Here is a 27,908-nt window from a genome sequence, read left to right on the forward strand (position 1 = left end):
CTCTACCAGCTTTCAAATCATGTTATAAAGATAATATAATTTAAAGTTAGATACTGGAGCAAGAATAGAAAAATAAGTCAAAGAAAGAAAATAGAGAGTACAGATGCAGTCTAATGCACCCATGAAAATTTAGTATATAATAAAGGGCTATTTTTGTTTTTCCAAATCTTTGTTTCAATAAAAATGGTATGCAACTGCCCATTCCAAAAAACAAAAACTCATAACCCTGTATAACACAATTTAAAAAAATTAAATCTAGATATACTGAAGAATTAAACATCAGAAGAAGAACCATAAAATTTTTAGATAAAAATAGTGGAAAATTCAAAAATCCATAAAGAAAGAAATTGAAATATTGAATACATAAATTTTTTAAATTGCTCTGTGGGAAAAGATGTCATAAAAGGTTTAAAGCTAATGTGAAAAATTTGAAAAAATATTTTCAATAAATATGAGGACAAAGGATTAATATCCAGATAGTGCAAAGAGATTCCACAAATTAGTAAGACAACAACAGTCCATTAAAAAAAAAAATAGATCAAGGGAAATAAATAAACATTTCACAGAAGATACAAAAGCCAATTAAGAGATTAAAAGATAAGAAAACTCACAAATGAACAAGAAATCCCAAATTAAAACAACTATGAAATATATTTTTACCCATTCCTCTGACACTAATTCTTAAGTATGAAAATCCAGTGCTAGTGAGAGGTTATGAAAACGAGCACTTTCATCCAATTTTTATGAGATGATAAATTAGTAATGCTTTATGTATCAAAACTAAACAGCACCTACTCTTCCACCGAGAATTTTCAATTATAAGTGTCTACCCGAGAAACATACCCACATATGTGCACAAAGACATGTTCACTGCAGCATGATTTGTAACAGAAAATCTTGGGGGAAAACTAATTTCAAATAAAAAGAAAATGGTTGACTAAATTTGTGGAAGGTAATATATGTAGCTAGGTTTCTAGACCCACTTGTTCACTAAATACAACTAAAACGCAGGAGGAAATATGACAAATATCTTAAAGGCAAAGAGAGCTGCAAAATAACTAAGAATTACTAACATCAGCTCATAAGTGAGGATGGGAACTTCAAAAGGCAGACAGAACACAAAAAAGGTCCTTTCACCAGAGCATATTTCCCAAACTTAGAGTACTTCTATTTCGTTTTTATAGTCTGAGGAAGGCCAAGACCCACCAAAGTTTGGAGGACTAATAGAAAATTCTCATCCCCATAAGCTGTACCCTCAGAAGGAGAAAAACAAAGTCCCAGAAGTTATATCCACAAGCCATTCCTCACTCCAATTTATTGCCCAAATTCATAGTGTCTGAGGTGGGTCTTATAAAATGCTCAAAACAAGTATTTGGTTTAAAGTGGTTCTGGGACTTCCCTGGTGGTCCAGTGGTTGAGAATCTGCCTTCCAAGGCAGAGGATGTGGGTTTGATCCCTGATTGGGGAGCGACGATCCCACACGCCCTGAGGCAACTAAGCCCACACACCACACTACTGAGCCCATATGCCACAACTAGAGAGTCCGTGTGACGCAAAGAATGATCCCACATGATGCCACGAAGATCCCATGTGCCACGACTAAGACCCAATGCAGCCAAATAAATAAGTAAATATTTTAAATGGTTCTGAACTTGAACTTGTAATGCTCTCAGCTGTGTTGCAAAGGCAAATATTCACTGGAAGAATTCACCTTCATTCCTGCCTCAAGAATATTTCTACACATATACACACGCACATACATGCACACACATACACACAATGAAAAGTGTGTGAGCTTTTCGCTAGAGGTCCTGTCACCAAGTTTGAGAAGCAGCTGAAACAATAGACAGACAGCAAAAATAAACCCCCAAATTTAGATATGTGAATTATCAGTCAAAAATGTAAATAGCTCTACTTACTATGACTAAAGAAAGAAAATAGAAGCTTGAAAAACATGTGCAATAAATTTAAAAACTATTTTAAAAAGGTTTTCACAAAACTGAACAATGTATCTAGAACTGAAAAGACGTTAATCAGCATTTGAAGCTCAACAGGCAGATTTAACGGCAGAATAGATGCAACAAAATCGACAATAAACTGGAAGATAGACTAAAAAGTATCTGGAATGAATTAAAGAAAGACATATATGGAAAAGATGAGCAACGTAGTAAGACACAGAGGATAGATTTAACATATATTGAATTGAAGTTCATACAAGAGGAGAGAAAGGATAGCAGAGGAAATAATTAAAAAGATAATGGCCAAGAATTTTTCAATAGTATTAAGAGACATCAATCTACAGATTCAAGATAAGATACACAATGAAACAACACACACACACACAAACTACAGAACACAGAGAGTCTCTATGTTAATAAGAGAAAAAAGATAGATGACCTCCTACCAGTTGAGCTGAAAGCTGAAATGCCAACAGCCACAATGAGAGCCCAAAGTCAAAATTCAACAAAATGACAGAAAATCACTGTCAAACCAGAATGTTATATCCAGAAAAAAATTTTTTCATGATACATCTGTAGTATGGATTATAAGTAGAATTTTAAAAGAATACAGTATGTCTATTGGGCTTCCCTTGTAGCTCAGTTGGTAAAGAATCTGCCTGCAGTGCAGGAGATCTGGGTTCCATCCCTGGCTGGGGAAGATCCCCTGGAGAAAGAAATGGCAACCCACTCCAGTATCCTTGCCTGGAAGATCTCATGGACAGAAGAGCCTGGTGGGCTGCAGTCCATGGGGTCACAAAGAGTCAGGCACGACCGGGCAACTAACACTTACTTACTTATGTCTGTCTGTGCTGAAGGAAAAAATTATGTAAGGCATATCATCATGGAAAACACATGTTGCAGAAAATATTGTATAATTCAATGTATGCAAAATATAGACCATGTTTGCATAAGTATCTACACTAGTCTATAAATATATTAAACAGAAAGGCTTTGAAGGAGCCATTAAAGGGTGAAGAATGATTACCTCTGAGGGGGAGTGAGCTCTCTGACCACTGAGGCAGGGAAGTGAGACAGGAACAAACGTGGCTCTGCCTGGCTCTTTCACGTTCTAGGTCAGGCTGTCTGCAGGGCGCTCATGTCCTTCCCTCTTCCAGGCAACAGGCACTAGGCCAGACTCTGCCTCACACCACGCCCAGGGCCCTGGGCCTGCCAGTGTCCTACTGCTCCATCCTCACCTCGACTGACAAGTTCAACTGAAACGGGGAAGAAGTGGATGGTCTATTTTGCCCTCGGGTCCAAATAGCATTTTCTAGTCCTGTCTTGTCAGAAATAGATTTCATATTTTGATCCCAATCTGACATCTGTGTCTTTTTTCTCAACAAGCTTACCAACTGAACAAGAAATGACCTGAATAATTGGTCACTTCAAAACTCCAACAAGGAGAATGTATTTATGTATTAGCTTGGAGAGTCCCTGCTCATAGTGTGATTTCAAAACATAGAAAACCAAAGTTATTTGTATTGAAAAAGAAGCAGTTTGTCTTTGATTCGATTCAGTTCAACATCCACATTTTAAGCACCAACTGTGTGCAAGCAAAGCACTACTTTTGGTAGGTACTTTTGGTAAGACAAGGTCTAATCTTAGAGGCCATTACAGTGCGGGGGTGGGGGTGGGCGTTGGTAGGGCAGGCAGCAAACAAACGCTAAGGCAAAGCAGAAAGAAAACAAATGGTCAAACAGAGGTAGAATCAAAGTTCTTCGAGAGCAAAGTGAATGGTCAGTTAGTTCCCCAGGGGGTCTGAACAGCCTTCACACAAGAGAAGGCATCCAAGCTGATAAGCAAGACGAGTGAAACTGTGATGGAGAAAGACAGGCAGAGAGAAGAGGAGACATGAAAGCATAAACCAAGAAGATATATCCCAGGTTCGTAAAACTCTGGGTTGCATGACACAGTTGGAACAAAATAAGAGAGAGACAGACGGAGTGACCAAAGGGGACTGCAGTCAGGTTAAAGGAGCTGGTGGCTGTTGGGCTCAGGAACTTAACATTGTGCTGTATACAGTGGGAAGCCATGCTGGACTTTTGGTATGGTCAGATCTGGGCTCTGGAAAAACAACCTTGGCGCTGGAGAAAGAAGGATGGATTGGAGAAAGAAGAGAGGGCTTCCTGTGAGGAATTTTGTAATGATGACCCACATAAAAGACGCAAGTGGTCTGACCTACAGCACTGTCACAGTCAACTGTAAAGCTATGACGAGGGCAGATCTGTGGGCATCATGTGAGATGTGGGGAAAAGAGAACCGTTTCAGGCTCAATCAAGTGGCTTTGGGAGAGGGGGCAGAGTTCTCTCCAGGTGCCACCTGGCCACCCAGGAACAGGAGGCAGTGCCAGGAACCCAGCAGCCAGTGGGCAGCCTGGTTTCTGGAAAAGGCTGAAAAGATGTCACCACAGAGCAAAGTGAAACCTCAGGGAAGTTGCAAAGTGGCCTCAGAGCCCAGAACGGAAGCCAAGTGACCTACTTTTAATGTTTCCTTTTTAAACAGAGGGCCTGGACGCTATGATCCTGGGACAGAGTCTACCCTCAGGGCTTTGGCTGGTCTGGTGGGATCCAGCTTTCTGAACAGAGTACCTGGACAGATCCTGCAGCAGAGGGCTGGGTCTGAGGCATGGCTGGGTTTTGGGGTGCACCACCCCTTTCTCCTGAGCCCCCTGAGAGCAAGTAGGAGGGTGGAGGAAAGTTCTCCAAGGCGAGGTCTGCCATCCTGGGTGACACTCAGCCACACCAGAGTAATATGGGACCAGACGGATACGAACAACTTGGTCTGATCCTCCCTGGTTTTTCTTTCAGTTTCACTGTCATTAAGTCTGGACAAAATAAGCCTGGTTGGGTATCTCCCAGATCTCCAGAACATGCATGGCTGAGAGCCTCCAGCAGAGGCTTCGTTGATCCCTATAAAGAACTTTAATTATGCAAAGATCTCAATCATTTGATTAATTTTCAATGTGCACAGAAGCTGTTCATTTCCATCAAGCCAAAACACTTTTCATAAGCCTGAACAGCCCCTATCTTTACAATTTATCACCATCATTTTATTACCATCGTCTTTGGGGACACCCAACACCAAGCCTTAAGGCGGGAGCTTAAAAAAAAAAAAAAAAAAAAGACCTTTTTCACATTTCTGTGGCTGCCACGCAATATTCAGCTTCCATAATTCCCCACCCACCTTGGCCCTCTGGGCCCCCCACTCTGTTGAACACGCAACCCACAGATGTGCTGGGAGATGGCCAGACCACAGCTGGGGAAGGTTGGCTGCATACGCCTGACCTTGGCGTCTGGGGATGTGTGCGTTGCTCAGGAGCCCTGTGTTACAATAGTCTCAGTGTTGGATGAGAGCGTGCCAGGGGAGGGTTGAACAAAGAGTGGCTTGTGTGAGCTGGACCACTTTGCTGCTGTTTCTGTTAGCTGGATCCCCTGGCCATCAGATCCTCCAGCTCTCACTCCATCCCCTTCCTTTTTCTCCCAAGGACTGTTCTGATGGTACCCAGACACCAGTGCCATCCAAACTCCAGCTGTTCTTAGGGTCAGGGCTGCGCCACGATTCCCAGGACCACAGAGAACAACCATAACAGTAATGTAAAAAGAGCAGCTCGAATTTACTGAGCACCTACTACACATGTGCCAGACATGCTTTTGTTCATGGAATCCACACTTGACAACACTAGGAGGTAGATTCTGTACACTGTACATATAATAGATGAGGAAGCTGAGGCTTGGAGCACTCCATTCACTGATTCTGCCTTGCACTATGAGCTGGTAGACGCTGACGCCCTTAGCTGCTGACTCCCCTCCTGGAGCTGGTAACGGTCACTCTGTACTTCCGAGATGGTTGGTTGAGCTTCCCATTTCTCCATTTATATTCTCCACTCCATTCCCTAATGCTCTAGAGAGGCCAATGGAAAATAAACGCTACCTTCAACCATGGCCAAGGTACAAATTTGGGCAAGACATGGAATAGACTGCCTCACTGAGCCAGAGTCTGAAATTAGCAGGAAGGGGTTAGAATAATGGGCAGAATCATCTAACATGATGCAATTTCACAAAGACAGAGCCCCACATTGGACTCCTAAACACCACATGGGTACATCCAGATGTCTACAGGAACATCAGGTATGAAAACACCCGAGCCAGGGACATTCCTGGTGGTCCAGTGTGAAGAATCAGCCTTCCAATGCAGGGAACATGGGTTCGATCCTTGGTCAGGGAACTATTAATAAGATCCCACCTGCCGCAATTGCCCTTAATCAATTGCCCTTAATTGCTGCAGGGCAATTAAGCCCATGCGCTGCAACTGGAGAGCCCCAGCACTGCAACTACTGAGTCCGTGTGCCACAACGAGAGAAGCCCACATGCTTCAATGAAAGATCCTGCATGCATAAATAAATAAATAAACATTTTTTAAAGAGAGAGAGGGGGGGAAGAGGAGGTGATTCCTATGCCCAGAGGACATAAAAAGAAAGAAAGAAACATCCAAGGCCACACAGATGCTTGAAGCAATACTAACAACAATGGCTCTAATAGCTAACGTTCACTACACATGTCCTAGATTCCAGCACTGTGACAAGATCTTTCCTTTTACTAACTTATTTAGTCCCCATTTAAAAGGAACATATATACTTAGGAGGTTAGGGCCACTTGCGCTCCCACAGAAGAGGAAACTGAAGCTCCGGAAGTTCCTGAAGTGATTTCCCATAATCCCTCACTAGCCAGTGGCTGAGCCAAGCTCTGGAGACAGGCAGCTGGCTAAACTCTGCTCTAGCGTCCTCTCAGCTTTACAGAAGTTCATTAGATAACCTGCTGCAACTGTACACTGCATGCACTAGAGTTTCTAGAATGAGGGAAGCGCATCAGTGCCGGCCCGTGCCACATCAGGCAGCACAGAAATCTACCACATCCAGCCCAGGAGGCCACACTTCACAGCAAAGATGACTGAACAAGGAGCTCTTTCAGAGGAAAGTGGTCAGGAAGGCAAAGGAGCCAGACCCACATCCCACCAGGAGAAGCTAAAGGAGTTGGCCAGAGCTCCCTGAAGAAGCTGCTTCTTCAAATACCAAATGGGCTTATTCGTGGAAAAGGGACTGGATTAGTTTTCACTGGCCTCAGGGGTCAGAACTAACAAGAGAGATGGGATGTCACAGGGAGAAAGCTTTCAGCTCAATAGTTTACCAACCCTGGGGAAAGTGAAAGGGACTGGTTTACCCTTCCCTGGAGGGACTCACACAGGCTTGACCACCAGGAGATAGAGTGTGGTCGTGGGGGACCCAGAGCAGCAGGTGTATAGCTAGACAAAGCACAGAAGCTCGTTCTATGGGTAAGGATTCTCTGATCTTTGAGGATGACCTGCCCCCTCCTCTCACTCCCAGACACCGGCCAGTCTAGAACCACGGGGTGTTGCCTGAGCCCTCTTGCAGCCCCGCACCCACCTGGCCCCAGATGATCGGAACAGAGGCAGATGCTTGATACAAACACAGCCATCAGAGTCGCATCCTGGGAATCTGGGCTTAGAAATGGCAGCAGTGGACAACATCTGGGTAGCTGACCCTCTATTGTGTACGCTTGAGAGCCTTAGAGCAGCCATGTTTGCCAAGTGGCCAGAGGAGCAGAAAAATCAATCCGCATGAAAGAAGGAGGGCATATAACAAGATGCTTCCAGGTCTGGGTGCCAAGCACCATCTGAGGCCAGCTGCTCCCCTGCTCCTAACCATAGAGGGACATCCTTGTATCCTTTTATGAAATATTCCCCAGGGAGCTTGTGACGCTTGTAACCGAGAGAATCCTGATAAGAGATAGTGGCTGGCGGTCAGGTCCCTCCCACGGAGGGTCTGTGATGGGAGAGCCTGTCCCAGTGCAGCCCTTTGAAGTCAGCTTCTAAACAGCGAGGAGCCTGTGTGCTGAGATAAGAGCCTGAAATGGTCATCTTGGGGCTTTATTTTTTTTTCCTTCTCTCACTTGCTGACCTTGAAGGGAACAGAAGGCCCTGAATGGAGCAGAACTTCAAGTCTGCTGCCATAACAGAGATTAGGGACAGGCCACTCCCCCTTTAGGGCAGCTAAAGTCCTTGAGCTGCAGGGACACAGAGAAAAGGAAAGAGCTAATAACCAGACTCCTTTACTTTCAGACTCGTGAGAATCAAGAGCAAGCCCTGAGTGGAAGAGAAGAGAGACTGAATTAATTCTGTAATTAAGACTAGAAAGTCACAGAGGAGGAGGGAGCCGCCAAGCGGCCCTCTCCCTCAGACACGTGGGGAAAGTCAGCACGGGAGGAGGGGTACTAGCATGGTGAGGCCCTGACCTTGGCGGGGAGAGGGGGTCTCTGTACTCAGAGACAGAAGGACCAGAACTGGGTGGGGTACAGGAAGGACTCTTAGGGAGGGAAGTCTGTGTTGAGAGGCGTCTTGAGCCCCTCACAAGCCCATATAAGGCCTGGCGCTCAGGCCAGCCCTTCAAGGAAGCAGTTCCAGTGCAAAGGTCACGTCCACCAGCCACTTCCATGGAGGCAGCCTGCACGCCCCCGGCTCACCTGGCAGCCTGTGCTCCAAGGATAGTTTAGTCCCCATCAGGACAGCCCCATGTGGCTCCTCCCCTATCAACTGCCCTAAATGTACTGATGTCCCTAAAACAGAAAGTGGAGCCTTATCCCCAGGGGCCATGGTGTATGGAAGCAAAGGTCCAGCCCCTGGGCTGGGCAAGACAGCCAGCAGGGAGCCCTACCCCCAGCCCTGATGTACACAATTCACAGGTTCCAGTGACTGGAACTGGAGACCACTGGGGACCGTCTTCAGGGAAGATCACAAAGGAGGGACCCTGAAGGATGTGAGTACTGAGAAAAAGAATGCCATGGAGTCAAGCGTCTGTTTTTGTGTCTATGAGCAATGTGCAAGCATCAGTTGCTTTGCTCAGTGTACAATGTAGGAAACTGAGGCTCAGTGACAGGAAAGGAGAGAAGGAAGAAGGGAAGCAAGTTTGTTGAAACCCACAGAGTGGAGGGGCTGTGCCAGGCATGTCGCTGCCCACATCGGTTCCCCTGGGTCACGTCAGCTCGTGTCCTCAGTTTCTGTCCTTCTTGGCACCTCTGTCGACACAGGGGCTCTCATCTTGCCATCCCTTGGACCGGTCCTGCTTCCGTCTGCCTCCGCTTCCCCCCTTTAGACCTGTGGTCTGCCGCGAACACATCCACCCTGCAGAGTGCCCTCAGCCATGCCCAGCTCTCCAAAGGCCATTTACCTCTTCCTCCTCTCAAATCAGGCTACTCGTCTCACCTTGCCCGGAGACACTCACAGGCCCAGAGGCAGCATCAGTATCCCCACGCTGTTTTTACACCTCTGTGACTCGCCCTTCTCCCCATTGAACACCCTCTCCCTGAAAGCTCGCAGCTCTCTCTGACCCTCCCTTTCACTACATCTGTCACTCTTCTTGATCCACTACAGTCACTAATTCTGACATCTGATTTATCGTCTTCACACACTATCCACAGCCCCACCCCCAGCTTTCCCAGGATCTCAGCTTCCTGCATCCCGTACCTCACAATTTATTTTTTTCCCTTTTTTGCCATCAAGCATATTTTATTTTATTTTTTTTGAAGTATAGTTAAGTATAGTTGATTTATGTTGTGTTAATTTCTACCATATGTCACAGTGCTTGTTATACATATACATTTTTCATATTCTTTTCCATTATGGTTTAATCATAGGATATTGAATACAGTTCCCTGTGCTCTGCAGTAGGACCTTCTTTGTTTATCCATTCTATATATAATAGTTTGCATCTGCTAACCCCAAACACCCACTCTCCATCCCTACCTCCCTACCCCCTTGGCAACCACAAGTCTGTTCTCTATGTGTGTGAGTCTATTTCTGTTTTGTAGTTAAGTTCGTTTGTGTCATATTTCAGATTCCACATATAACTGATATCATATGGTATCTGTCTTTCACTTTCTGACTCATTTCACTTAGTATGGTAATCTCTAGGTCCATCCATGTTGCTGCAAATGGCATTATTTCATTCTTTTTTTGTAACTGAGTAATATTCCATTGTATATATGTACCACATCTTCTTTATCCAAATCTCTGTCGATAGACTTTTAGTTTGCTTCTATGTCTTAGCTATTATGAATAGGGCTGCTATGAAGATAGGGCTGCATGTATCTTTTTAAATTTTTTTAATGTATTTATTTTTAATTGAAGGATAATTGCTTTACAATATTGTGTTGGTCTCTGCCATACATCAACATGAATCAGCCATAGGTATAATATGTGTCGCCTCCCTCTTGAACCTCCTTCCCACCTCTCGCCCCACCTTATCCCTCTAGGTTGTCACTGAGCCCTGATTTGAGTTCCCTGAGTCATACAGCAAATTCCCATTTGCTACCTATTTTACAGATGGTAATGTATATGTTTCCATGCTACTCTCTCCACTTGTCCCACCCTCTCCTTCCCAACCCTGTGTCCACAAGTCTGTTCTCTACGTCTGCATCTCCACTGCTGCCCTGCAAACAGGTTGATCAGTACCATCTTTCTAGATTCCATATATATGCATTAATATACGATATTTGTTTTTCTCACTTACTTCACTCTGTATAATTGACTCTAAGTTCATCCACCTCATTACAACTGACTCAAATGCAGTCCCTTTTATGAATAATATTCCATCATATATATGTACCACAGCTTCTTTATCCATTCATCTGTCGATGGACACCTAGGTTGCCTCCGTTCCTAGCTGTTGTGAATAGTGCTGCGGTGAACATTGGGGTAGATGAGTCTATTTAGGTCTTCTGCCCACTTTTTGATTGGGTTGTTTATTTCTGTGGTATTGAGTTGCATGAGCTGCTTGCGTATTTTGGAAATTAATCCTTTGTCAGTTATTTCATTTTCTATTATTTTTCCCATTCTGAGTGTTGTTTTTTTCACTTTGTTTATAGTTTCCTTTTCTATGCAAAAGCTTTTAAGTTTAATTAGGTCCCACTTTTTTTTTTTCCATTACTCTAGGAGGTGGGTCACAGAGGATCTTGCTGTGATTTATGTCATAGAGTGTTCTGCCTAGTTTCTGGTCTTACATTTAGGTCTTTAATCCATTTTGAGTTCATCTTTGTGTGTGGTGTTAGGCATGTTCTAATTTCATGCTTTTACACATAGCTGTGCAGTTTTCCCAGGAAGAGGTACATGTATCTTTTTGAATTGGGGTTTTCTCCAGATATACGCCCAGGAGTGGCCTTGCTGGATCATGTGGCAGCTATATTTTTAGTTTTTTGAGGACCCTCCGTACTGTCCTACACAGTGGCCGCACCAACTTACATTCCCGCCAAGAGTTGGGGAGGGTTTCCTTTCCTCCACACTCTCTCCAGTATCTATTGTTTGTAGATTTGTTTAATGATGGCCATTCTGAGCAGGGTGCCATACCTCACATTTCTGAATTACATCTACCTCTGCTCCGTCTCCACAAACCCATTCCGTGAGCACACCTTGGCCCAACCCATAGCTGCTCCTCTGCTTACATCTTAAACTCCATCATTTAAAATCTGAACGTTTTTCTCCTACTGCAAACAGCTTAACCTCCATCAAACTGCTCATGAGGAGTATCGACTGACATTCCCAAGTTTGACCCAGGCCTTTTGATGACGTGCTCCTACCCCAGCCCCTGGACCCTGATGGGCAGTCTCTGAACACAGATTCATACAGACTCCTAGGGAGGGTCTAATGGGGAATGACAGTGTTTCCCACTCATCTGATGTTGGGAAGCACCATTCTCCCGGAGAGGCCATCTTCAGATGGAGGTTTCGGCTATCCTGAGAAGCTCTTTCAATCCTACACTCTCCCTGAGCACAGCTCTCCTTGATAATTCTTATTCTAAGTGAATGCATATTTCATTGTAAGCACTAAGTATTTTACATGTACAGTATACAGTAACTCATTAGTCTTCCTGATAATCCTCTGAACTCAATACTATTATCCCATTTTACAAATGAGAAAATTGAACCACAGAAAGGTTAAACAACCTTCACACAGGTAGTAAGTGGCAGGACCAAAATTCACACTCAGCATCCATGCCCCAAAGCTCATGCACTTGACCCCAAAGCTCAATGCACTGCTGCTGTTGTCAAGCCAATGGCAATTGACACCACCAGGCCCCTCAAGATAAGGTCAGCTCAAACTTCCATTCCTATCTTGAGGAAACTGCAGTGTTCTCCCCACATCCTGAAATTTTTCAAAAGGTCAACAGTCTCATGGTCACCTCTGGCACTAATTGAGCAGCTCCACTAAACTTGCCATAACCCCCATTCTTGTGATGCCACATCTCATGGGTATTCATTTATCTCCACTCTGGCATTGACCCAATGGGGAAACTCAACCCCTTTCATTGACTGTGTGTTTTTCAAACTGCAGGCCCCACGTCTTAGCAGGTCTTAAAAATCAATGGTCACTACCAGCATTTTTTAAAAATTAACTGAAAAATATCCGAGTTCATGGGAGGAATCCTGGCCATGCACATTGTACTACAAATGCTGTGCTCAGGTTCTCTCTCCCAAGCAAGAGCCACAGTGGCGGGCACCTGATGGACACACACAGTGACCAGGAATGGGTCGATTGTTCTTTTGCTCATGGAAGCCTCATTCTATCTCTCTACTTATGATGGTCAATTTGACCATTACCATAATGTGAGGGTTAATTTGGTGTCCTTTATATGAAAATTTGCATTTTCCCTGTAGGCAAAATTGTCAAATCATTCAACTGAGTTTTGGTGTGTCGAGAACTTAGTTAAACTATTGCATAGTATTGCTGCCTCAGCATCTATTCTGTGTGGCCAGTAGCCTGCAGGACCTTGGACCCACACTAGCTTTTCTCCCTGAGTGCATTGCTGGATAACAGCCCACAGAGTCACAAACAAATGTCAGTTCTTGATGCAACTCCCCTAGCAACCCTTGTGATCAAGTCTTTCCTGCCTCCCATGGCCTTCTCTTGTGCCACTTAGATAAGACCCCCTTGCAGCTTGCAAAAACCCTGCTTTGGGGGGTTTGAATGGACTGATCCAGGCTTAGCCCAGGAACTCCAAAGCACTCCATCCAAGGACCCAGATAAAGGCATGTGCCCCAGGTCCTGCCACTCTCTGTGTCTGCACCCCACCTGGACCTCCTCCCCATGCGGCCCCTGGAGGTGAGCTGTGTACCTCCCCTGAGATCTCTCCATTTTAATTTCTATCATGGTCCATTATTGAACTGGGGGTCACCATTCTGTGACACCCCCTAGGCTCTATGTAACAAGTGCTGGTTTAACAAAGTCACAACAGCTTGCAAATTTGCAAAATCTTTTTCAAAAGGTACGCTATCAAACATGTCATTTTTTATATTTCTCAACAATTGTTACCTTTCAGTACAAACAATATAAATTGACCATAAAAATGATATTTTATTGCTAGAAGACAGAAGAATGATGAGCTGAAAAATCCCGAGGCACTTGTGCAGCTCAGCTGCTGGATTTGAAGTTAAAACTAACCATATCAAGTAAAATGGCAACTTTATCAGTAAACTTGAACTTAACTTGAACAGCATTCTAGAAAAGTAAAAACTGAATGCAAGATTTTATAATGAAGAGTACATAGAATAAGGACTTTATCTAATCCCTTGAAAATGAGAGAACCCAATATATTTTTTGTGACAGTATATTTTCTACAAATCCCACAAAGTCTTTTCAAATAAAGGGAAAAAAGACAAATTATTGACACAATTCCTAATCTGAGAGGTAGTTCAAATCAATCTCTCGAGTTAGCTTCCAGAGCTTAAATTCCAGATCCCCCTCTTATAGGCTGTGATCACTTGGGTGAGCTTCTTCACCTCTCTGTGCCTCATTTCCTTATCTGTAAAGTAAAAAATAATAACAGTAGTTAACTCATGGTGTCATTGTAAAGATAAAGCTTGTCCTGGGACTTCTCTGATGGTCCAGCAGTTAAGATTGCTAATACAGGGGACACAGATTTGATCCCTGGTCCAGAAAGATCCTACCTGCCACCAGGAAACTAACCACAGCTACTGAGTCCCGCATGCCTAGAGCTTGTGTTCCGTAGTAAGAGAAGTCACCGCAATAGGAAGCCCACCCACCACAGCTAGAGAGCTGGCCCCCACTCACTGCAACTAGAGAAAGTCCTCATGTAGCAGCGAAGACAAAGCACAGCCAAAAGCTAATTAATTAACTTTAAAAACAAACAAAAAAAGGTAAGGCTTGACCCTAGGGAGTCCTACATACAGGCCTTTGTTTATGGTATTCTTAGTCATTCTACAGCAGTTAATAAGAAAACCGTAACCTCATAGATAGTGACATACTGTGCAACAAAAGAGAAAATCGAATACACAGCTCCTAAAAATATTATTTCTTCAACATGCATAAATATGGTGAATGCTATTTTTAATGATAAATCCTCAGTTTTGATAAAATCAAAACTCTTCCTCTTAGTGAAAACCCAGTATATTGTGCAGAACACATAGACTAGCATAGATTTTGAGATCCAATTTGAGGGCACCAGTATTATAAGAGAAACAATCTCTGGGGCTTTCCTCATGGCCCAGTAGTAAAGAATCCGCCTGCCAGTGCAGGGGACACAGGTTTAATCCCCGGTCCAGGAAGATCCCACATGCCATGGGACACCTAGGCCCTTGTGCCACAACTGCTGAGCCTGTGCTGTGAGCCCGTGCACCACAACCACTAAAGCCCGCATGCCTGGAGCTCGTGCTCCGCAACAAGCGAAACCATTGTACTGAGAAGCTCATGTACTCCAACTAGAGAGTAGCCCCCATTCACCACAGCTAGAGAAAGCCGACATGCAGTAGCGAAGACCCAGGGCAGCCATAAATAAATAAACCTTTTTAAGAAAGAGAGAGAAACAACCCTTTTCATTTATGTCAGATATGTGTGGTAAGATAATACATGGAGAAATTGTTGAACAATTTAAATTGGGTCTCACACAACTGAATTAAATAGTTATAAAATTAGAAACGGGGCTTCCCAGGTGGTGCTAGTGGTAAAGAACCTGCCTGCCAATGCAGGAGATGTAAGAGGCAAGAGTTCAATCCCTGGGTTGGGAAGATCCCCTGGAGGAGGGCATGGCAACCCACTCCAGTATTCTTGCCTGGAGCATCCCATGGACAGAGGAGCCTGGCGGGCTATGGTGCATAGGGTCACACAGAGTCAGACATGAATGAAGTGACTTAGCACACACACACGCACAAAATTAGAAACACATGTTATTGATCAATATGAATTAAACTGGGACACTATAATGAGATTAAAAGACACAAGACAGTAAATACAACTAGAAAAAATAGTGGAGTTATTAGAAAATGGATAGACATTACTGTTTGGAATGTGGCTTAAATATCATGAGGCTTGGGCATCTAAAGATATTCTACGAATCTCATGGACAAATTGAAAAATATAGGCTAAGTTGTTAAATTTATTAAAAGAACCTCACCAAAACTGACTTTGGGAATATTTTATTCAGAGATTAGAGCTAATCATATCCACTGAAAGTGGTAAGCAGGGTATATGAATTCCAGAATGAAATTCACGTTTTTCTAATTGAGAGGTAGTACCAATTGATCATTTTTTCAAAGATGATATTTGTTAATAAAATTGCATATGTTGCTGATGTTTTCAGTATTCTTAATGAGCTAAACTTTAAACCATAGAAGAAAATCCACTAGATAACATATCCAAGGGTTTCAAACGATTTTAGCCAAGTAAGTAAGAAACAATGGCTTTCGCTACTAAATCTTCCCAATGTTACAACATATCAAAGAGAACATTACTAGTTAACACAACCCAAGTGAAATAGAATTAGAGATATTTCACAAGTCTCTTCCACCCCAAACATTTAATTTTTAGCTTTCCAAAAGGGAAATTGAAACATTAAAGAAAAACACTTGGATTACAAATCCATTTTCTTTTCCAAACCCTGATTCAATAACTGAGTTTAACTTGATGCTGTCCAAAAAAGAGAACAAATTACTGCAGCTTAGACATTTGCCTTGAAGAAAGATTACAAGATTTGTTTATGTTCATTACTTTGGATTAAGACTAAGAAGTTTTTAAGCAGAAAAAGTATGTTGCTAACATTATCATTCATGGTAACCCATTTGGGTGAACTAAATTTTCAACCTTGACCACATGAAAAACAAACAAAAATTGTGATCAATAGCTGACCAGATATGCCAGAAGTAGATGTGCCTTAGGATAAATTTATGAACAGGCGAGAACTATCTCACTATATCTTTATTTGTTTGAAATTATAATAATTTTCTTTATTTGAAACTGTTTCCATTTGCACTTAAGAATTAATACCGTAGCTGATATCGAAGCTTATGTTTGTAGTTTATCACATGAAGTACAGCTAAGTATTGTATCATGGAATAATAGATGTCTTTGTACATGTGTGGGGTGGGAGGGGTGCAGTCCTGGACTGAGTGAAAACTCCTTCCAAAAGGATGACTTTAGTCAGTCACCTCAACCCTACGCTAAACCATCCAGGAAAACATCAAGCCCCAGGCAAGGGGCTGCATAGCATAGGAGGGGTTACATGGCCACAACATAGAGCTATCAGCTTAGAATTGCAACTTAATTGTCTTGCTCTTCAGTTTCGGCCACTGGGGTCACTTTTGGACCCCGCTAACCTGCTGCTTGCTGCCTCTTCTCCCCCCTTTTCCATCCCTTCCCCTCATCATCCTCCCAACTCACTTCTCCAGAGCCCCAAGAAGCTCCAGATTCATTTCCCTCTACTGAGCTCAGTCTTCCCACTCCCCTCTGCAACCCCACGTCTACCTTGGCATACCCAAAGCCTCTCAAGGTCTCAGCTAAATAAACATAGGCCCACTTCCCTCTGGAAGATCTCTTCTTCACATTGTCAGGCCCCAAACTCTTGGACCCAACCTACCTTCTTTTGTTCCTGGAATTCAGAGTCTGTCTTTCCAATCTTTAGTCTCCTCAAGGCCACCTCTTCCACATCCTCAGACTCACTTGGCCCATTTTTCTTGCTCCAGCCCTGCTTCTCTCCCTCCTTTCTTACTGGACCCTGCTATTGTACGATGTCCTTTAGTAACAGCCAATCCCTGGGGAATAAATATGCCTACATCCAGGACCTCTCTAAGGAATCCTCCTTCCTGCGCTAAGATCTGAAACTCTCTCCCTCGGGAGCTGTTCCCTCCTTGTTGTTGTTGTCGTTGTTTAGCCTCTAAGTCGTGCCCGACTCCATCCATGGGATTCTCCAGGCAAGAATACTGGACTGGGTTGCCATGTCCTTCTCCAGGGGATCTTCCCAACCCAGGGATCGAACACATGACTCCTGTATTGGCAGGTGGATTCCTTACTTCTGAGACACTAGAGGAGCCCATTCTCTCCTTGACCTCTCCTTAAAATGGCTCCACCAGTAGTAACACTTACTGAGCACTTAGCTTCCCCTGGATCCAAGTGCTTCACATAGATTATGCTCACAGCAGCCCAGTGGGGTAGATTCCATTGGTTCCTGCATTTTACTGGGGAGACGAATGAGGTTTATGGAGGCAAAGTAACTTTCCTATTCCTGCAGCTGTAATTGGGGCAGTTCAGTCAGTTCAGTCACTCAGTTGTGTCTGACTCTTTGCAACCCCATGGACTGCAGCACACCAGGCTTCCCTGTCCATCACTTAACTCCCGGAGCTTGCTCAAACTCGTGTCCGTTGAGTCAGTGATGCCATCCAACCATCTCATCCTCTGTTATGAGCAGCTGGGATGTGAAAATGCCATGACCCTCCCTGACAGCCAGGCTCCTACTCGGTCTCTCTCCTAACACTCTACTCCACCCCTCTGCTGCTGTTAAGACTGCACTTTCTGGTATTGATTTGTATGACCTGCTTGTATATTTTGGAAATTAATCCTTGGTCAGTTGTTTCATTTGTTATCATTTTCTCCCATTCTGAAGGTTGTCTTTTCACTTTGCTTATAACTTCCTTTGCTGTGCAAAAGCTTTTAAGTTTAACTAGGTCCCACTTGTTTATTTTTGTTTTTATTTCCATTCCTCTAGGAGGTGGGTCATAGAGGATCTTGCTGTGATTTATGTCATAGAGTGTTCCGCCTACGTTTTCCTCTAAGAGCTTTATAGTTTCTGGTCTTACATTTAGGTCTTTAGTCAATTTTGAGTTTATCTTTGTGTATGGTGTTAGGAAGTGTTCTAATTTCATTCTTTTACATGTAGCTGTCCAGTTTTCCCAGCACCACTTATTGAAGAGGCCGTCTTTGCCCCACTGTATATTCTTACTTCCTTACATTACCATATGTAAAATAGATAGCCAATGGGAATTTGCTATATGACACATAGAACTCAAAGCAGGGCTCTGTAAAATCCTAGAGGGGTGGGATGGGGAGGGAGATGGGAGGGAGGTTCAAGAGAGAGGGGACATATTTTATACCTATGGCTGATTCATGTTGATATTTGGCAGAAAACAACACAACACTGTAAAGCAACTGTCCTTCAATTAAAATAAATAAATATAAAAATTTTTTTTAAAAAGATTGCACCTTTCACCCAAACCATGCCCTAGTGAAGCTGGAGCAAAGAAGAAAAAAGAGAAAGATATCTGATCTTCTGAGAAACTGTGAGCCCCAGGAAGACAAGAACTTTGCTTATTCACTGCTGTATCCCAGGACCCTCATAACCTCATCTAAACCTAATTACCTCCCAAATACCACCAATACCACCTCCAAATACCATCACATTGGAAGATAAGCCTTCAACATATGAATTTTGGGGAAACACAAGCATTCAGTCCATAATACCTACTATGCAGGGAATACTAGGGCATAAGCTAGTGCCATGAAGAAGTTTAGCCATGCCACCCACTCAACCATTCATCCATTCAAGAAGTATTTATTTATTGAGCACCTGCTCCAGGCCAGACACTCTTCTAGATGCTGAGATGGCAACAGTGAACAAGACAAAGTCCTTGCCCTCATGGAGTTTAAAGACTAGTGAAAGAAGTTAATATATATATATATATATATATATATATATATATTTATAATACAATACAAAGGGGATATGCTGACCATTAAAAATAGTCAAGCAGCAGAGAGTTAAGATTTAACAAGGTTGGTAATACTTGAACACAACCTGGAGTGACAGACGTGGGCAGGGCAACCAAGCACATACCTGTAGGATCGGGTCAAGGCAGAGGAGAGCAGTGCACAGCACATGCAGGTGAGTACTTGGTTTATCTAAAGAGCAGCCCCAACAGAGGATGGCAGGAGTGTAGCCTGATAGAGGGAAAAGTTGTTACAGCCTTGCCCACTAGCCCACCAGATGACTGGGTACAAACTAGACAACAGTTCATTGTCAATTGCCAGAAAGTTATAATAATGACGACACAGATCTATGATTGCCTCCAATACCAATGGTGCCCTCTGGAATTGTGAGAAGCATAACCTGAACAACTGTATGGCCCTGGGTGGAAATAAGACCAGAGAGAGGTCCAGGCAAGTGATATCAGCTGGGGAGTCATCAGCCGCTAGATGGTCTCAAAAGTCATGGATCTGGAAGAGATGATCTGGAAAACGAGTCTGGCTAAGGAAGAGACAAGTTCGAGACAGAGCCCAGGCATGGTCCGACAGGCAGAGGTCCAGAAGAGAAGGATCCAGGTGGTGAAACTGGGAAGGAATGGGCCGGAATGTCGGAAGGAAACCAGGAGAGTGCAGTGTTCTACAAGCCAAGGGGAGGATGCCTCAGGAAGGAAGAAGTGACATGCCGAATGATGCGCTTAGGTTGAGATAAGGAGTGAGAATTTTCCCCTGGATTGATCAGCGTAGACATACGGAGTTTTGATGGAGTAATTAGGACCAAAACTTGATGAGAATGGATGAAAGAGAGAACAAAAAGGGAGGAAATGGAGACAGCAAAAAAGAGACAGCTCTTTAGAGGAGTTCTGTGTTTAGAAAAGGAACACAACGTGAGTCTGGAGGCTGAGCACGATACGGGGGATGAAGACAGGGGGTAGTACAGTAGGTTTAAAGCACAACAGAATGAAGGGGTAGAGGACGAGATGGGTGATGCAGAAGAGACCAGACAGGTGGGAGCAGGGCCCTTGAGCAGGTGAGAGCAGCTGGGACACAGGGCGCGGGTGGAGAGCCAGCCTTGAGTAAGAGCTTCTGTAAATTCTCCCTCAAGTTATGGGGGGACAGAGAAGACAGGAAAGCAGGCAGTGGTGGATCTGGCTAGTGAAGCCTACCAGAGTTCTCGTCCATCGCTTTCATTTTCTCGGTGAAGTAACAAGTAAGGCTGTGGGTGATCACTGGCAGACTTAGGAAAGAGAAGAAAGTGAACCAGTTCTCTCAAAGGGTAGATAATGAATTGACAATGGAAACAAAGTCATTCTGCCGGAGGCTGAGAGCCTACCTCAAGTCCGTAGTCATGAGTTGAAAGCCTGGTCAGACACAAGCCACACTCAGCTGCTGCTGGGAGCAGGTCTGGCTAATGAGAGAGGTGGATTTTACCGGAGTTGGAGTTTTGCCAACAAGTACCAAGAAGGGAGAGATGAATGAAGGAGTCAGGTGGCAGGAAAGAAGATATATGAAAGATGCGCTGTGAAATCTCAGCTGGGTACAGAGAGATGAGACAGCAGTGGAAAGAAGGAAGATGAATGGAAGGTCTGAGATGGGCCAAACAATTCCCGAAGTTGGCCTATTGAAGGGAGTGGACTAGGACAGGAGGAGACAGAGGTCAGAAAGCACTTGAAGTGAAGCTGAGACTTTGAGGTGGTGAAGGAGAGGGTGCTCCAGAGTCTGGAGGATGCTGGCCACAGAAATAAAAGGCTGCTGTGGTTGGAACATGAGATCCCTGCAACAGAGAGGCCCAGGGCTAGATGCATCACGCACATGGATTTCAGAATACTAAAAGGAATGACAGGCTTCCCAGGTGGCATAAAGAACCCTCCTGTCAATGCAGGAGACATAAGAGATGCGGGTTTGATCCCTAGGTCAGGAAGATCCCCTAGAGGAGGACATGACAGCCCACTCCAATATTCTTGCCTGGAGAATCCCATGGACAGAGGAGCCTGGCAGGCTATGGTCCATAGGGCTGCAAAGAGTCAGACACGACTCAAGTGACTTAGCACACACCACGCAAAAGGAATGACAAAAGCGGCGGTGGAAAGACTGAAATCTAGGGGTTAAACTTATCAATGAGGAGGAAGAAAGTGGGTGACGCAAAGGGAGGAATGGGACGTGGTAGAGCCCTATGGCCTGTGCACTCGGGGCCCTGACGACATCAAGGAGTGGGAAGAACAAAGCCTTGGAAACAACAGTGAGAAGCCAGGAGGCCACCTTACCCACCTCCCAGCCCAGGGTCTGAAAACAGTAGGAGAGAAAAAAAGCAACCAAGAAACACCCCTCGAGGGAGGTGTGGGGGATTTCAATCAAGCTGCAAGAAGATGAAAAAAATGTTCTGAAAAGAATCTGAGGCCCTAGAAGACTTTGTTGATGAGAGGCCACAAGTCCAGGAGGCACAGTGGGAAGCTTTGGAGGGCTGGGGAGTCAGAAAAGGGGGCAGTGGCTTAAAGGCGGCAAGAGTGACATCAACAAGGAAGGGTCTAGAATGCTGGACTTCTGATGGTTCCTGAGGTAAACAGACAGTGGTGCAGAAAGGAGTCCTAATGGGTGATCACTTCTCATCGCTGCCTCTTTACAGACTGGCCTCCGAGGGCTGAGGGAAAGGAAGTCAGCATGTCTCCAGAAGCCAGGTTGAAGCCAAAGTGTTTCATTTCTGATCTGAATTATTCAGGAGGTTTCCTTATTCTCAGTCTCTCTCTGCCGACAGAGTCCCGACTTCCTGGCCTGGTTAAGCTGGTGTGAACCCCCGAGCCTTCTGCTCCATGGACCGACTTTCAAACCCGAGCTCATCGCTATATCGGTGACATACGTCTCTTTCAATCCACCTAGAATACACAGACTGTGGAAATAAGTATTTAGGGGACAGTTCTGGTTGCTTTCTGCCTATGCTGGCCCAACACTAAGGGCTTTTCACAATGTGAGTAAAATTACCTGAGTTTCATTTTCAGTGGAAGCACTCAGACTCTTGTCTATGGTAGACAAACAACATGGGAAAGAAACCAGGAAGTGGGCAAATACAACCTGAGCCACAGGCCACAGTATTGAGTATCCTTTTTTTGTTTTTTCTGAAGGATGTGGTCATCCCAGGTCAGGTCTTTTCACACCTCTCTGCCTTTAAGCAAGGCTATTTTGTCCCTGAAATGTGTGTCTCTGTTCTCTCTGCCTGAGGAATTCCTACTCAGACTTGAAGGCTCAGTTCCAATGCCATCTCCCCTTCGAAGTCCCTCCTAGGTCAGCCCCCTCTTCCTCTGGCCAAGTCAGCTCTTCCGGCCACGCAGACCCATGTTATCCGGCAGGTGGTGTAACTGGCCTCTCTGTGTCTTCAACTCTTCCCTCCCCTGGCTCAAGCTCACCATTATAATCTCTCACTTCCTTCTCTCCACTCCTCCCTGGCTCACCTCTGCTTTTCCTTCAGGTTCCTGCTCGCAAATCACTCCTTCGGAGGCTTCCCTGGCCCCTTATTGACAGGAGGTCCTCCCTGTTAAATTCTCTCAGTCCCTAGTTTGCTTCCTTCCAGCCCTGATCACGGCTGACCACACTGCCTGCTCCTCTTCCCGACAAGCAAACAGCCAAGCTGCAGCCTTCACCCCTTGCCTGTCCCATCTTCCACAAATACTTCCATGTCACAGAAAAAAAAATCCAGAGATAGACACCCATCTAGAAATGAAAAGAGTTGTTGCCAATCTATCTTCCACCACCCAAACTGCACCTTTTAACCTGAAGCTGCATTTTAAATCTTTTCTCAGCATCAACAACTGAAAAGATTAGATCATCACTATTCAAAGTCAGCCCTGTGTGTCTGAGTCTATTTTAGTCCACTAAAAGGAGCCAGGGGAGGGGGGTGGGGTGGGGGGCTGGGGGAGTTGAGGGGGGTTGTGGGGGGGCAGGCAGGGACCCTCAGCTGCTCCCTTCAGCCAGAGCTCAGGCTGGAGGAGAAAGATCTGCTTCTGACTCTTGCCCTTCTGGGGGCCCAGGACAACTCACTGCAGTTCTGCCTGCTCTGAGATCTCCTGAAGCAAGACCTATGACAATTTATTCAAAGTCAGAGGACAGAGAAAGAGGTGCACCCAGGATGAAGAATCTCCCATTCTGTTCACTAGGGAGCAGCCAGAAGGAACTTCTCAAAATGCAAGTCTGATCAGGTCCTACTCTTGCCTGGAAACCCCTTCAAAGACTTCCATCCCTCGTAGGATGAAATGCAAACCTCTAAACAAAGACTGTGAGGCTCTCAATGGTTTGAACCCTGGTCATCTCTATGGCCACAACCTGTCCCTCTTGGGGTCTTTGTGGGCCCCATAAATCACGTCTCTTTTTCCCACCCAAGTTTTGGACAGTGGAGGGAGAGAACATAGGAGAAGCCGATGGAGACCATAACAGCATCTTTGTTCATACGAATGGCAACTTAGAGGATGAAGCTGGGGTCTCTGCACTGCTGTGCTTTCATGCTCCGAGACCCAGAATCGGGCAGACTTCCCTGCCCCAGGGAGGCAGTGCTGCTTGACACAGAGTAGACATTTGAGAACTATTCATGGAATGCAATGAATGAATAAATTAATAAGTGAACAAGAAACATCTTGGAGAGAAGTAATAACACACACAAGTGTGTGTGTGCTAGCTTCGGTGGTGCCCAACTCTGTGCGACCCTATGGACTGTAGCCTGCCAGGCTCCTCTGTCCATGGGATTCTACCAGCAAGAATACTGGAGTGGGTTGCGATGTCCTCCTCCAGGGAGTCTTCCCAACCCAGGGATTGAACTCATGTCTCTTACAGCTCCTGCATTGTCAGGCAAGTTCTTTACCACTAGTGCCACCTGGGAAGTCCAACAACAACAACACACACACACAACTATGGATCCCACAAAGAGAACTACTAGAGTACAGGTTGTTCTTCATCCTCAGGGATGTGGCCAAAACTCGCCAGGCCTCTTTGTGCACAATTGGGACCAGGCAGTTGCAGTCTTTCCCTTGGAAATGGCCTTGGAGATGGAGAGTCTCCTGTGGGAAGATGATTGGCAAGGGCTCTCAGGATCAACACCCCTGGAAAGTGAAAGAAGCAGGGCCAGACACAGAGAGGAGTGACGCAATTGTTATGCATACAGTCATAACAGGGCTTCCCTGGTGGCTCAGCTGGTAAAGAATCCGCCTGCAATGCAGGAGACCTGGGTTCAATCCCTGGGTTGGGAAGATCCCCTGGAGAAGGGAAAGGCTGCCCACTCCAGTATTCTGGCCTGGAGAACTCCATGGACTGTATAGTCCATGGGGTTGCAAAGAGTTGGACACGACTGAGTGACTTTCACTTCACAGTCATAACAAAGGCCTCGCTGGAACCTACAGGGAGAGCTGGAGCTGGAATTGCCTTTCAGAGATATTTCAAAAAGGTGGGGACTTCCTGGCCTTCATAGCCTGTGTCATTAAACGTAGGTGGGATATAGGCTGACTTTGGGAAGGGGGAATGACCTTGGGCGAGGTGTCCTCTTCAGTTGAGGACAGGACTCAGAGAGGGACTCAGCTGAGAAGTATCAGCTGCAACACCCCCAGCAGCCTTGGAAGAGGAAGGGGGCCCTGGTGGCACCCAACAGCATCTGCAGCAAAGATCATTCATGACCTGCTCTCCAGGTCACACTTGGGCTTGCCTTCTGTTTAGAGATTTGTTCACTGGGCACTAGGTGACTCATCCAAAAAAATTTTTTTGAACAACTGTTATATACCAGACACTAAGCTTTATCAAAAAATATCTAGGCCCTCCACAAGAACTTCAATAAAAAGGTTCAAGAAGGATGCTAATAAAAAGAGCTACTAGTTGGGCACGTTCCACATGTCAGGCACAATAGCAGGTGCTATCCAGACTCAATTAGTCCTTGCATCAGTTCTGTGAGAGTTGGTCCTTGCATCAACTCTGGAAAGATATTATCTCCATTTTACAAATGCAGAAAAGGCAGTTCAGAAAGGTTAAGTGACTTGCCCAAGGTCACATAGCTCCTAAGCAGCAGAGCCTTCTTTGACTCCCAATTCCATGCCCTTAAACACCATCTTACACTGCCCCCGTTTGAAGAGAGAAAAGGACTCCCAGAATACTTGCATATATTTATGTCTGTTGGAAATGCATGCAGCTGAAGGTAATAGTATTTCCAGCTTATAGTGGTTCAAACAAATCAAGATTTCATTTTCTCATATCACAAAATGTCTGGAGGCAGCCCACCGCTAGGGTTGGTTCAGTGGTTGGGTTATGTTAGGCTATCTCTGCAAATGGATTGGCCTTTTCTACATACAGTTTGCTTCCTGGTTGCAAAATGGTGGTTGAACCTCTAGACACCACATCCATATTCAAGAAGAATGGGAAGAAGTAGCATTTGTGATACATTCTCCTTTCATCAAGAAAGAAACATAAAGCTTTCTCAGAAGCATTCTCAGATTGTCTTCCTTTTACATCTCATTGACAAGACTATTCATATGACCCACCTTCCTTCACAAGATACTTGAAAACATTTAGCTTTTTGAGCCCCTATGAGGGTGGCAAACAAGGAGTCTAGAGACGGGCACTAAATTGGCCAACACCTGCCACAATCACCTACATTATCAGTCTGCCTTATAGTCATTGTTTGTGTGTCTGTCTCCTTTACAAACAAGAAGATGGTAGAAACTCCTTCCAACTCAGTTTGTTTCTTGAAAGTTCCTGGCACATAGTAAGTAGAATTCCAATAAATATATGTTCTACGGAATTAAATGTCCCATTCCCCAGCTCCTGCTCCAGGGCTGACTCCTAGAGAAGAGACCATTCCCTCTTCTTAGATGGCCCTTTACCCAATTCACAAGCACAGCAGCAATGGGAAGGATGTGCTTCTGAGCTCCTAGCAGTCTTCAGAGCATCCTCCAGAAGTCCTGGAGTGGAGATCTCAGGAAGAATGTGGGGAGCCCAGACTTTCACCTTAAAAACTTCGGTACCACAGATGGGTCTTTATTTAGCCTTGTTAATAGAAAGAAAATAGATCTCTAAGTCAAGAAACCTAACTCTAGTCCACTATTTTCAAATAACTAAGTAGGGTCTTAGGGAAGTTTTTTCACACACCTCTGGGCCTCGGGGTCCTCATTTATGAAATAATGACCATCCAACTATGGGTGCCTAGGAGACAGTTTCTTAGAATTGGAAGGGATATTAATCCCTCCTTTTTAGAGATTAGAAAATTGGATCATAGGGAAGAAAAGTGACTTATACAAGGCTTTCTGGCTACAATGAAATGGAGTTGCCTAAATAAACATTTATACAAACACAAGAACCACAGTGGAAAATCACATAATCATAAACTCTGCCACTTTCTGCTAGTTGGTGACTTTGAAGAGTCTCAGAATACCTCCAAGCTGAGGTGTCACTGGCACCGTCATGGAATCAGACTCGAGGATATCATTTTCTGGTACCCAAGAAGTCAGATTACACTGAGTTACATGTATCCTAAAAGAATCTTCTCATTTCTACATAAGTCAACAACAGCAGACAGGCTAGCAAGGCTAGTGTCAAAGCTTGTCTGCAGCCAATCATTGAGCCTTTTCATCAATTCTGGTGAAAGTCTGGGCTCCTCACAGCTGCCCTGCTTCATGCCCCTCTTAGGTCTAAATCAGTGGCTCCCAACCTCAACATGGCAGTAATTCACATGAGAGAACACAAAAGGTCAAAAGCTACTCTGAATTTAGCAATGCTTCTAAATAAATTTGTGTCTTACTCACCAAAGCAAGTTCTACATATATTTTCAAAATAGTACTTTTAAAGTGTCACAGTTTACACTTAATTTCATGCAGAGAGTCATAGTTCAGGAAATATAGTTCTAAAAGTTGACAGACAAGGTCATCAACGTGCCATCATTCATGTGTTTCCATAAAGAATCATGCTGGAGCAACGTGGTATGATGAAGAGTGGATAGTAATTGTGAGACTCAGTAGACATCCTTTCCCTACAACTGTTACTATATGACATCGGGTGACTCACATTATCTCCCAAGGCCCTTGTTTCCTTTTCCTTAAAAAAGTGTTTCTCAACACTGGAGGCGTTGGGAATCACGATGGCCCTATGCCCAGAGATTCTGATTTAATTGTCCTGTATGTGGCCTGGAAAATGGGATTTTTTATGCCCCCTAAATGATCACAGCATGCAACCATGTTGAAAACCACTGTTACAAGGGGAAAGAGGTGAACTAGATGAAGACAATGAACACTGACCCAACTTCTGCCATTGCCCTCCTCCCACTGTAGACACTACTGCCAACAGGGGAGTTCCTTACGCTAAGTCCACAGGTTATCTCCCTCTCTTCATCAACACGACGACCCACACAACCACTGCCTGGCACAAAGGATGAGATGTTTTAGCCCCAAGATATTAGATAAGTTTTAGGCTCCATTTCTAAAATTCTTAGATTCTGAGAAGAGAAAAATGATACAGAGTTCACAAGGAAACTCATGGACTAGTTGATGCAACTCAAAGCTATTTCTTCTTATTTCCCTGCTGATGCCTACGTGTGCTGTGGGTAACCACAGTCTTTGCTTATCAGACACTTTGGCCAATTTATTTGTTTTAAATCGTACAAATAAATTTATTTGTAATATTTTATTTGCTTTAAATTGTACAAATATTTATTTGCAATAAATTGTACAAATAAATCTTCTGGAATTGAGAGCTCAATATTCATCGTGATTATCTCAGTAAACAAAATCTATTATAAGCCTCCTAGTGATGACAATACACAGCTTGGTTGTTTGAATGGCATAAAAATTAATCCAATCACAATAG

At 44.4% G+C, this 27,908-nt stretch overlaps 2 long non-coding RNA genes across 2 annotated transcripts in view; one reads left to right on the forward strand and one right to left on the reverse strand.

The window, feature by feature from the left end:
* The first annotated feature begins 8,558 nt into the window (after positions 1-8,558).
* LOC145511625 (uncharacterized) lies at positions 8,559-27,792 on the forward strand. Its single transcript, XR_014058010.1, has 3 exons — positions 8,559-8,829; positions 21,841-21,933; positions 23,234-27,792. It is a non-coding gene; the product is annotated as an uncharacterized LOC145511625 (long non-coding RNA).
* Positions 13,590-27,908, reverse strand: part of LOC145511623 (uncharacterized) — a 42,750-nt gene continuing 28,431 nt past the window's right edge. Inside the window, exon 7 of the long non-coding RNA XR_014058008.1 lies at positions 13,590-13,866. This is a non-coding gene — a long non-coding RNA (uncharacterized LOC145511623). The remainder of the gene's footprint in view (positions 13,867-27,908) is intronic.

Source organism: Giraffa tippelskirchi, chromosome 6 (genome assembly GCF_054371585.1).
Source record: "Giraffa tippelskirchi isolate mGirTip1 chromosome 6, T2T-mGirTip1v1.2.pri, whole genome shotgun sequence".
NCBI lineage: Eukaryota > Metazoa > Chordata > Mammalia > Artiodactyla > Giraffidae > Giraffa > Giraffa tippelskirchi.